Below are 12,523 nucleotides of genomic sequence, written 5' to 3'. Positions count from 1 at the left end.
CTGTTTGTTTCTAAGAAACAGTGCCATTATCTAGCCTCTCCTTCTGGATCGCTTTGTACCCCCTTGGGTTTCCTTTTTAACCACCTCTAACCTTAATTACAGAAAACAACATGCCCATTGCAGAGCAACAGCATCAAAACAGATTACTTCATGTCATGTCACCTGATGCACAGCAAAGAAATTGGACTGGAGTCTTGTTTTTGAAGGATGATAATGTTCACTTGCTTCAGTTTTAATAAATCATTGAAGGCTTTACTGTGCAAAGCAATTTTCATTGAGCTCTGAAATTGTATGAAAACATGAGATCAAATAAAATGTTTCTTTGATAACTGCAGCCTTCTTCAGGAAACTTTACAAATGATAACACAAATGTATTTCCTATTTTTTTATGATTTTATTTGGGAACATTTGTTTCAACATCCCTGGACTCTTTTGAAAGATATTTGTGATAATGGACATATTTCTGCAAGTTTAAAATTACATTGAATGTATATTCCTCTGTGTCATTCACATTTTTATGATGGTACAAATAACATGAAGTACACCGAAACGCTTCAGAAGCCTTTATTACCTGCATCAAGATAACCACTACTATTTTTCGGCTGTGACATCAATTGCTCATTAACAAACAGGTTTGTGTGAAGCAGGTTCGAAAGACATGTGGCACATTCAGGCATGCAAAATGCAGGTCAGAGACGTGCAGAGATTGCACAAGGACTGCAAGGATGTTTCTCCATTTGGAGTGTTTTTCAGTGGTGGTTGATGATGCCCTGTATTGCTCCATTGGTGATGTGTTTGGCATTACAGAGCATCATAGTGATCCCAGATAGAAAAATGTTTGGACTGGCTCCTATCATGTTGGAATGAGCATTATCTTGCAGACTGGTTGGGGGGTTGTGTACTAACTGTGCTGCTGTAGCACAAGGTGGAGTAAAAGTCCTGAAGTGTATGGTAAAACATTAAACTGCACAGTGCAGCCTACTTTGAAAAAACAACAGGCTTTGTCCTGCACGTGGTGAGTTACCCCACCACACAAAACTTTTCATCTTCTCCTTTATGAGCATGCAATTCTCGTGCCTTGCCATCAGCAAATGAGACACCTACAGCAACTGGGATACATCAGAATGCATCAACCTTTGCCAGTATCCAAAGGGATATGATCCACGTTGACATGTCAGCTGTCACATTGAGAGAGTTGCCATTGCAGAGACACTTGCATTGAACACTGGCAGCTCGGAGTCATCTGATGATCTTAATCAGGATCATGGATATTCTGTGACTCCAATACTACTGTAGCTGCTGCTGAGTGTAAGTGATTCCTTGTGTGGCCTCTGATGGTTGGGGATGCTCAGAGGTGCTTTGAGGTCATTGGTACAGTTGCCAGAGTCTTCTGATGGCGAAGGGATGCAGAGCACATTAGTAGCTTGTGATTTACCTTCTAGCAACATTGTCAACCTCTTTCATTGAGTTGTGGCTTTGGGTCCAGGGAGAGAATACCCGGTAAAGGTGTGTTTAAGGAAAGGTTAAACCCACACAGGGCAGGACCCTAAAATCCTCGTGAAGTGATGCATATTGAAAGGTCAGTGGAGTCATGACTGGGAGGGGTACAGTAAAACGGAGAGCTTCAGTACTTGCTTGGAGAGATCTTTGAGCCTCGTCGCTCTGGAGTGTTCCCTGTCTGCTGGCGGGGTTGGGATTATCTGTCCAGTGCTCTCTCAGCTCTGATTTCTGCTGCCTCCCTGGGTGCCTCCAGTCCTGTAAAGACATCAGTGAGAGACGTGCTGCTCCTGCAATCACTGCTAACCCTCCTGCAGGGCACTGTGGGACTTTCAGCATGTCAAAAGATTAACAACCCCATGGTAGGGAAGGCAAGAGTAGCTTGTCTACACACCCAGGTTTCCCATGTGCATTACAGGCATCGTTTCTGTGAACTCAGGCCTAAAGAAGCAATTTGTTGATTCCACATTGGGGTGGTGTATAATAAAAAAATAACAGTAGATTCTTAAATAATGCAAAATCAAAATCTGTCTTAACACATACATACTTGCTTTGTATTTAACAGTGTTCCAAAAAAAATAGATTATCTTGTTTTGTTTTTAATCAAACTTCAGCATATTATTCAGGTCAAAATGTAGAAATATTTAAACTTTTTCTTGCTGTTCTGTAATATCCTGTAGCCCATTTCTTTTCTAAAGCTGCTAGCACAGATGTTAACAAAGCCCAACAAAGTCCTAGTCATGTTTTGTCAGAGGCTATGTAAGCAGTTCAAAAACAAAAAGTAAAAATAAAGCACAGAGCACAAGAGCCAGTGAAGACGCGTCCTCGTCCCTTGGCTGAAAAAAAAAAACAATCAAAAAAAAATAAAAGTAATTTCTTTCATAATCCGCAAACCCTTCACTCTTATCTGATTTAAAAGGCAATTGTTTTGGCTGATAGCAAAGGTTGGTGTTGTGGTCTATTTTTATTTTATTTGACTGAATTGGCAGGTTGCCCCTTATCAGTCACACCATGACATAATATACCTCAGTTAGAGTAGGAGTGTATTAGTGCAGAGTGAACAGAGGTCTAATTCTAACCTCCCCTTCTTACCCAACGCCCCCACAATCTGTAGGGATATTGAGGAAGACTTGGGAATGATGGAAAAACTGTCTTCAACATGTTTGATAAACTGAAGAAGGTCAGCAGAGACAATAGTGCTGAAGGAGGAACCTGACCCCTATGCCCCCAAAATAAGCACCTTGAAAAAATGGCAGAGATCTGGCATTAGTTCAAAGGAGCACCTGTTAATTCTAAAACTACAGCAGCGGCTAAAGCCAGTAATCTGGGGTTCTGCCCTTTTCCTGGTGTGAAAACATTTGGTGAGAATGTTTATGCAGCAGTGTTCATCTCCAAGGATTTTCGGATTGATTTGCATATTGCAGTAAACCCTGTTTGCCCACCACTGAAGTGCCACACACAACCGCATGACACCAATTCTGCACCAGCAGGCCCACCACACAACGACTGAGGAGGAGGAGTGAGAAATTGCTGCAGCAGTTAAAGCAGTACATTTTGGGGAGATCAGATTGTTCAAACACAGAGCAGAATTTAGCTAGCCTTCCTGCTGTCACAAACAGTGTCTTGGAAACAGAAATAGAAAAGGTCCTGATAGGACTGCATCCCAGTCTCCATATTGGGCGGATTGGTTTAGAAATTCTGATTCAGAGGGAAGAGAGAAATGTACTAGAATCCCATTTTGGGCACGGTTTTTATTGGGAAATTTAAGAATAGGGATTACTGAAATATTTTACTGTAAATTATGAACAGAAAGAAGCCTACATGACATACCAAGTGCATGTTAAATGCTGGAAGAATGTAGAACTAGGAAAACTATGCCTTTCTTGTTTTTTCCTTGTGTCTTGCAATAGATGTTTATACACTTTTCAAAAGTATGTATATATTACAGAAATAAATAATAATTTCAGTGCTGGGAGTCAGAAACTAGGATGGAAGATTTCTAGTTCTGCTTTTTGAATAATGTCAAAAATAAAGATAGTAGTCTTAGCTATTTTTTGCAAGTGGATGCTCTTAAAAGATGCCATGAAAGATGTTCCTTAGAAGGTACATACAGGTAAGACCATGTGTGCACCTAAAACATGCTGATTGCCAGTCACAGCTAGCTATGTCAAGCTGATGAGCCCTAATGAGAGCAAACTTAAAGACTGCTAATTTTGACTTTGTTTATGCAGAAAGAAGAATTGGAAGTCTGTGCACCGTGAATCCCTTCCATCAATCGATGGACCAAATGGCTTCCGCTTACTTGCAATCATTCTAACCTGTAAAAATTACGAAATGACTAGAGCCAAGAAGTCATTAATATGGTTTCCTTTAATCCACAACAACTGCTTGCACTTAAAAGACACTGTAACCCCAAAACGTGTTCCTCGTACCACACACACATATGTAAATGCACACAGAGACACACAGCACAGTGTGTAGCTTTCTGGTCCATCCTGAAAGTGCTTCAACGGCTACTCGTGGGAGATGACAATAAAATTTCAAACATGGTATAACCATCAGAAATCCCGATGCTAGAGGAGAATTCCAGTGCATTTTCTTGGTTTTTTTTAAGTTTCCACATGGGTGCTTTTTTTTTTATCGCCACCTTTGCTGAGGCGTTATCGTTTTGGTTATCCAAAGCAGCATGCTCTGGGTGGTGAGTATAACTTGAATACAGGGGCCGTGCCCCTCTTACCCAGACCCGCGCGCTGCACCAGAACCCTGCTTCGGCTTCCTGTGTTCTTCACAGAGCTGCATCATGTCAAATCCCATGGAATCTTATTAAAGCCAGCGGAAAGAAAGAAAATAAATGAGTTCTCAAAATATGCCCAAAAAACTTTCCCCTTAATATAGAAAGGCACTTGAATTACATTAAAATGCTATTTAAAATCCTTTGACGCCGAAGTACATATCTAATTTAACAATTCCAAAGCTATACCAGCAAGATGAATAAAGGCACTTACTTTTGATGTTTTCAATAATCCCAAAGCCTTTGTGTCTCACCAGGTCCCCACAGGTTGTCAGCTTCTGACCGGAGTATGTTTTTTTCTTTTTTCTTTTTTTATATTGTTCTTTATTTTCTTTTAAATCTAACCATATGCGCTTTTCCCTTTTCTCGCCCCTCGGTATAGACCAGTATCAGGAAAGAATACGGTGTGTCTTGCCTTCACAGTAAACTCAACTCACAATTTTCTAGGCAGAGAGTTTTTATGGGAAAAGTCAGAGCAGCAGATTATTGCTCGGAAGCCTGTGCTATGCGGTGTAAAATTCTGTTCGACTACTACAGCGTGTACTATACAGTAAATGGTGAACGAATCAGCCAGGACACATTTTATTATTATTTTACTGCTTTTTCTTGTGCCCAGTGAGGACACAGGACCACAGAGATAGAAAATACCGTGGCTGTGCTGAGGCATCGAGGAAGATATCACTGAAAAAGCATACACTGGAGCTGCAGAATATGAGCGTAATTGCTAATAAAATTGTGAAATAAAATGGGGATCTGATGCTGTGATAACCCTTTGACTTTTGTGGCATCTTTTAAAGGTTGATTGGTCTGACAATTCCACAAATTCGAGCCATCAGTTTTGATTCTATTGCCACCTTTGCTGTGTGGATTATAATCATATTATGTATTAGAAGCCTTTAAATCCAGATAGCATAACAAACTATAATGATGATTCGTGTTCAGCTCTGCCACGTAGAAGCCCATTTATTGTTCATAAGTGTTATAATTGGAACTTTATTACATTACCAGGCAGCGCAGTGTTATTTCCTGTTATTTGTCTGATGTGTCTTAAAGAACACTAATCTGATAAAGGATGATTATTTCTTCCTAAGCTTTTAAGGAATGTGTTAGTGAAAGTTATTGGTTTTTAAAAATGTGTTGGGCCTGGTGCAAATTAATCCTTCACCTGGTGACAAAAAACTTGAGTTAAACACGAAATGAATTTCTCAAGCAGAACAAATGTTGGTTTTTTTTCAAGTGTGTACATCTAACCTAAATATCTCTGTCCTTCAGACTAGTTCATGTTGTAATGCTCTATGTTGAGGGAATAAAGGACATACACATGAATCTGAAAAGAATGCCTATGGGTGCCACAGAGAGAAAGGGGTCACCACATTTTAAAAAATGCTGGATATTTTTATAGTGTCTTTTTTACACATTCCTTTATAACTATGTGTTTTGTAGTATGGTATATACATGTTTTTAATGTTATGATTTTATCTAAATTATGAAAATATTAAAAATAAAGGACAGAGTGCTTATAAACACAGAAATTTCCCAATGTATATGGATGGTTAAGTATATTTTGCTTATGAAATGGAATACATAAACACATTTGAAGTATAGTATTGCAGAAACACGGTGCTGTACAGCACAAAACAGTTTCGCTTGTTTAATGCAAAGTACAATTTATTTAATTTAGGATGTGTCTGGCTTAATGAGAAATAAAATATTTGTTGTTAATACTGTATGGCATTCCGTACTATCGCCAGATTTCTAGGTACTGTATGTAATGTCTCATACGCAGATGGACTGATGTACAGGAGTCTCCATTACACTTCAGTACGGGAAATAAGTGCTTTTACATTTTCCATTTGTCTGCAAAAAATAGCCTTGCCTATAGTCTTTACTGCAGTATTTCTAGATGCAACAAATATCCATACAAACCTTTTGCGATTGTTTTGTATGGTGGAGTATAAATTCTGAATGTTCTACATCTTTGGCATTAAAATAAGAAAATTACAGGAAAAAAAACAGGAAAGAAATATTTCATTTTGTACAGCAGTCCACAATTCCAGATGGCACAGATGGAATAACAGGGGAAGTATTGAAGCAAAAATACCTGCGTTACAAAAAAATACAGAGCAATGGTTAATATTCATCTCAATCCCAAGTCATTCTTTGTTCACTATACAGTACCAGAACACTCTCTTTCATTTTCTAGGCACCCTGGGCCTCATTTCTGCATCTTCGGACAGTCTTCTTTTTTTCGGGCTGCGATATGTGTTTGGCCTCACTTGGCAGTAGTGACCAATGGCAGGGTCAGAATCAATCTTTGTCAGGCTCGTAATTGACTACTCCCCTAATTTATGAGGCGTGTTTTCCATTAACAACAAAATCTTCAGAATTAAATAAGAAACAGACCTTCACAAGTGCTGTTGCATAGGTGAAAAAGGTATAAACATTGATAAATGGCTGCACCCTTCTCTGGTCTTGACTTTGAAAAATACTGTCTCAGAGTTTCAGGTCACTTTCTGACAACAATTAGGCCCAGTGAAATAAATAGACTATAGCCTTTTTCTTTTTGTGATATTATTCCTTTGGCAGACTAAAACCTTACCTGCAAACAACTAGACATTCATATTCAGTAAGATATTATTAGGACTGTTGCTTAGATAATGACACCACAAAACTTCTAATTATGTAACAACAGAAATAAAGAGATATACTCCATCTATTCTTAAGATGTCAGATAACATCCCTCCATGTCACAGTGTGTATGTAATTTCTGGTATTGATAGGGTGTACATTTTCAAATACAAAGCTGAAAGACACAAAGGCAATCAAAATTAAATGCACCCCTTTCCTACCTTTTATGTCTAATTGGACTGTATTTAAATGAAATTGAAATTAATTAACCCTTTCTCTGCTTGCTGGATCTCAGCAACGGGACCACTTTTGCCTCAGAAACTCCTTTTGTAAGTGAAGTCCTGAAAATATTTATTTTGCTCGCCTGCTAACTGGCATTTCAGTGAGAATAAGGCTGTTTGTGTAATGAGGCAATTGCTGTTTGTGTAACCATTAATGCTGGCTTTTTTTTAGTGTCTAAAAGTGAAAGTATGCCTAGGGAAGTGTTGATTTAATTGCTATTATGGGAAGTGATGTGTTAATATAGCACTGTTACCTCTCTTTGTGCTTTTCTATGATATGTCACTTGCCATGTGGCCGAAATCTGAAATATCTACTAAAGCCACAAGCACCTAACCAGCTGCTTTTTTTCTCCCTCCACCGTTTGTGTCACTTATTTTCTTTTAACGAGTATTATAAATTGCAGAAAAGACTGATATATCCAGAAGACCTTTTGTTTTTTAGCATATATTGATTTCTGAAAATGTAGGGGTTGAGGTCACTAATTCCTTTTTTCATTAAAGAAAAGCCTCAAATTCACTATATTTAACAGCCTTTTACCAAGCCAATCTTCAGCCTGAATAAATGACAAGAATATAAGCTCCCCTAGATGCCATGGTGTAAATGTATTAGCAGTACTAAGAGACCTACTCCTGGTATAATTATGTTAGGAACCAATAAGACAGCTTGGAAATCAATATGCTAAGACAGATAGAGTAAAGGACCGTGGCCAGCGAACTGGGAATAGATTAGCCTGGCAGGTCCCAAGTTGAGCTATGAAGACGAGCATATCACCAGCTCTTTAAGCTGTGCTATATTCTTCATTTTCTCAAGGAAAATGAGCATGTCTAATTTTTTTGGCAATAATGCCAACTTGTTGTGATTGTTTTATAGGGCTAGTTACATATTATTATTATTATTATTATTATTATTATTATTATTATTATTAAACATTAATCACGGTACTGTATGTGGAAATTAATTTTTGAAATTATAATTGCTTCTTTTTTATTTTCTTCTTTTGTGCTACACAATGTGTTTTCCCAAAAGATCTCATTTTATCCGTTTTTCAGCTGGCTAGCATCCCAGTAATCCTGCTGTCTCTTTATTTCAGTAACCTGTTTTTTTCTATATAAAAATGTATTTTGAGCTGAGATAGCAATTACATATGTATAAACACATTTTCTAATTATAAAAAAAGATGTAGCAGCATCTAGTGAGTTCATTCCCCCTTTTTGTTATTCATTTCAAAATTATTTGATTTCATTTACTTTTAAAGGCTTATTTGTTCTCTTAAACAAAAAGATAAGTATAATTTAGACTCAATTAAGGTTAAAGTAATAGACAGCCATGGAAATAAAAGCTGTCCCCTTTGGGTACAGTACAGTACATCTGCTCAAGTCCAATCAAGCTTTCAAAGCCACAGGAGTGAACAATAGCATCCATCAAGCAGGAACAAAGTCAGAGACATAAGTGGTCCGAATAAGTGTGCAATTTCTGCCCATCTGACTGTCCTGACACAATTGCTCTAATTTTCTTTCTTAGAAATGACTGATAAAAGACTTAGGTAATTGCTATGGAGACAGAATTTCTTCCATCAAGGGGGGATCTCAAATAATACCGCCTCAGGGTCATAAGATGGAGTGTCAGTTTCTGCAAAGTCCTAAATTAATACTTGTCCCTTCTTCAGCTATACTTCCTGTAGATCTAATTAAGTGAATGTAATTTATCTTGACAATGTATCGGAAATCACTCAATCAAGGGACTTTTGGTAATGACCAAAAATATTTAAAACACACTGGACTGTTCCTAGCATTATTATTTTTTTAAGTCGTGTGTGCCTTAATCAAACAAGCACCAAAAAAAAACACCAAATGGATGTGCACTGAGGATCTTAAATCGCATTTGAATTAAAAGCAAGATAGCCCGTTAAACCGGAGTAATTTGTGACAGTGTAAAAAACAGCTGGCTGTGACGCCTCTGTTCGACCTGTGTCCATTCGGCCCACGACCTTGTCCTCTGTAATCAAACTTAATTTATCCAGCTGATCTCTGTATTCCAAGGCAATGAGCTGTACTCACTGGGAAATGCAGAAGAGCCACCAACAAGCTAATGATTAGGAAACAGCTCTAAATTAAGCGCACATCAACACTGACATTGGGGCAAATTAAAACCTAAGACAAGCAAGAGCCCATGAGGGCAGAATCATGAACTTTCACAGATAAATTGCATACAGCATCTCACCAAAACTTTGCCAATGTAGCAGCCGTCATCCTAAAAATATACATTTTCCAATTCATTGCATTCTTTTATAACATTAACTTTAAAATAGAAAATTGCCCCTTAAATGAGGAAATGAGGTCTTCGTGAGACCCGTTCTGTTTGCAGAGTAATGCTGGCATAATGTTTATTATACTACAGTGCATGAAAGAATGATGCAAGGGAAATATGCTAAGATCCCATTTGACTATAAAATTCTATGTGATGGGGCATTTTTTGCACATTTTTTAACTCCATCTGTATTGCCTCACTATGGATAGCAGTGAAGTATCAGCCCCTTGAATCCCCACTGATACTGAGGTGGCGTTGACTGAGAGCTCAAGCGAACTTTGTCTTCCACCCAGTATCTTCATCTAGAATCACTCTGTAACCTGAATAAACTTGAACGGGAATATGAATCTGTATCTCTAGTCTCGCCCCCACTGCATCCTTCCGAAACCACAAGGCAGGGCTGCTCCACAGTGACAAGTCTTGAGGTGCTGACTTTAAATACAGTCCAGGCTGAAGCCACTGAATAATACCCAGTAATGGGTTAATCAATACTTATTATGGTTTTATTGGTTCACTAAAGAGAGAACAGAACCTGGTGAGCACAGAGCAGAGAAAAAAATCACTGCGTCTGATCTAGATAACATCTACTCTTTCTCCCTAAGGGATTTTCCTATTCAAGAATCCAATTTACCATGCCTGATTGGCAAGGATCGGATCCCAGGGAATCACATAACTCTTTTAGGGCCCTAATAAAATTCAAATGGATTTGTCCAAGTGTTCTTCAGACTTCCAGTTTTGCTAAACAGCGGCGTTTGTCGGAAACCGGTCGCCACTTGCCCCATTTGTGGGAAATCAAAGCTATCAATGCTGATTGAGACACAGGGATCTGGTTCAGGAAACTATCCAGATTATGAATGCGAGTCCCAAATAATACCCCTGTAGAAAAGGGAAAAGGTCTGAAAAAAAGGAGTCCTATCTGACAAGGCACAAGCAGCCTTATGCGGCTTAAAAAGGAAATATCTTGGTTTGACTTCATTCTTCTCCATTGACAAGCACTATCAGGTGTGGATATACTTGAACAATACTCCCGGCTTGTAACACAGATCAAGCATTTTATCCTTTTCGGTAGCATTTTATTAAACCTTTGTGGTGGCGGTGAGATGTATTACAGTATCTTTTAGGATTATTTCTGTCTGTGTGGATGATACTGAGAATTATTGTTGCTGAACTATTGATCACCTAGTGGATTTTCTATTTTCCTGACTCACCTTTTACTAACTTAATAGGAGGAAGAAAAAAATTGTCAGGAGGGTTTAAAGTGTGTGGTAAATAGGCTGCTCCTGTTAGAGACGTATTGATGTAAAGATTGCTTTAATATGTTTGTATCCCTTTGTTTTGATATAATAACTGTAATAAAGAAAATGCTTATCTCTGAAGAGAGGAAAAATCACAAAAAAGGGAACCTCTCACAATTGACCTGTATTATTGCCGGAAACAGAAAAAAAAAACGCTGCTGGAGAGAAAAAGGTGAGGAGTTCGTGTTTTCCGCAGGTGTGAGAGTGTGTGCAGGGAGGTTGGTGTCCTTGTGATTTAAGAATGTGCGCAAACATCCGGCATGCGATGTTCTTCCTCGGTAGGCGGGCTGTGTCCACTCCAAATGTGTGTGAGTTACAGATCGAAGGTTCTTTCTCAGTGCTTTCAGTCCCTGGGCCAGGGGAGGTTACAGTAACTTCAGGGTGGTGAAGCCCCACCAAAATGTTTTTTTTTTAACAAAGTTTTGAAGCCATAAATAAAATTCAGATTGATGAGGTACATTTATGCATTTTGCTTTGTCATTTGTGGGGGAAAAAAACTGTATTCTTTTAAGATGTTTTAATTTATGAAATCATTAAATTAATATGTGCATTAATTACAGATCTATTTTTTCCAGTATATATATATATTCAAACACTTTGCGGTCACTATTTTGTGTAATAAGTCTGGTGTAATATTTGTTTATTTATATAATTGTTTAATCTATTAACATGCCTCATTTGTGAGTTAGAAAGTGTATGTATAAAAAATCTGAATGTAAGTGAAAATGTCAAGCTGGTTTTTCTAGGAGACAGAGATGTTTCTAGCTCGGTGCTAGCAGGAGTAATTAAAGTTCCTGCCCTACCTATTCCTTCAACTGCACATCGACAGCAAATGGGAACAAATCAAAAAATAAAGGCTTCCTGTCAATTAGCCCTAAAGAATTTAGGAGGTAATGAAGGAGGTGAGGGTTGGGTTACAGCTCTGAGCTTGAACAAAAACAGTAATTCAGCGCAATGCACTCTTTCTTGGAATCAGCCCAGCAGTGTGGGAGAGGAAAGACAAGAAGATTACCTGTGAAACATGATCTTAAGAGTACCAGGGAATAATTGTGTTCCCTTTCAGTCCTTTCTATGATAGAACCTAGCGCCAACAAAAGATAGGTCAGCCACAAATATAGGCCTGTCAGCCTGAAAACAACAAAACTCTTCAGTTTCTTGTGACAGGGACTGTCAGTGCAGTGCTGGTCACAGAAGAAAAGCAGAAATGTGAGTCTGTCGTGGGCACTGTGCTGCTCTCCAGTCCTTGGAGAAGTGAAATGGCATTTTAACGCCAACAGTGCCTTCATCGAGATGTAATTTCTATCTGACAGTGCACCGCACACCTTCTATTGTGGGGGACTGATTCCAATGCTGCTCAGTACTGGAAGGTACATTTCAAATCTTGTTTTCCTTGTTGTGTTTTTTTTTTCTGAATATCACAATCGTGTTGTGTTTCTGTCCGTCTGATCTCAAGCAGATCTCCAGGCATGGGCATTCTGAGAGAGTGGAGAGAGATGGCAGTGCACGTCACTGAGCTGTTTGACGAGCTGCTGGGTCGGGCACATGAGCCCGTTCAGAGCGCCCCGTACTTCGTGCTCGTGACCTTATTCTGTGTAAATTCGCACAGATGACATGTGGAGTTAAATTTCCTTCTAAGCATGTACAGATTAGCTGCTCTTCATCTGGGCGATTTGTACAAAAGCTCGGATCTAAAAAAGAAAGTGTAGTGGCTCAAGCTGTCATT

General features: G+C 38.7%; 1 long non-coding RNA gene across 1 annotated transcript; it reads right to left on the bottom strand.

Moving 5' to 3' along the window:
* Positions 1 to 404: 404 nt before the first annotated feature.
* LOC107078319 (uncharacterized) lies at positions 405 to 4,771 on the bottom strand. The gene is made up of 3 exons (XR_001479256.2): positions 4,503 to 4,771; positions 4,235 to 4,316; positions 405 to 1,755 (listed from the first exon to the last, which is right to left on the bottom strand). It is a non-coding gene; the product is annotated as an uncharacterized lncRNA (long non-coding RNA).
* Positions 4,772 to 12,523: the final 7,752 nt, after the last annotated feature.

The sequence above is a fragment of the Lepisosteus oculatus genome, chromosome 6 (assembly GCF_040954835.1).
Source record: "Lepisosteus oculatus isolate fLepOcu1 chromosome 6, fLepOcu1.hap2, whole genome shotgun sequence".
In the NCBI taxonomy this organism is placed as follows: domain Eukaryota; kingdom Metazoa; phylum Chordata; class Actinopteri; order Semionotiformes; family Lepisosteidae; genus Lepisosteus; species Lepisosteus oculatus.
This window is presented reverse-complemented; position numbering and strand designations above follow the sequence as displayed.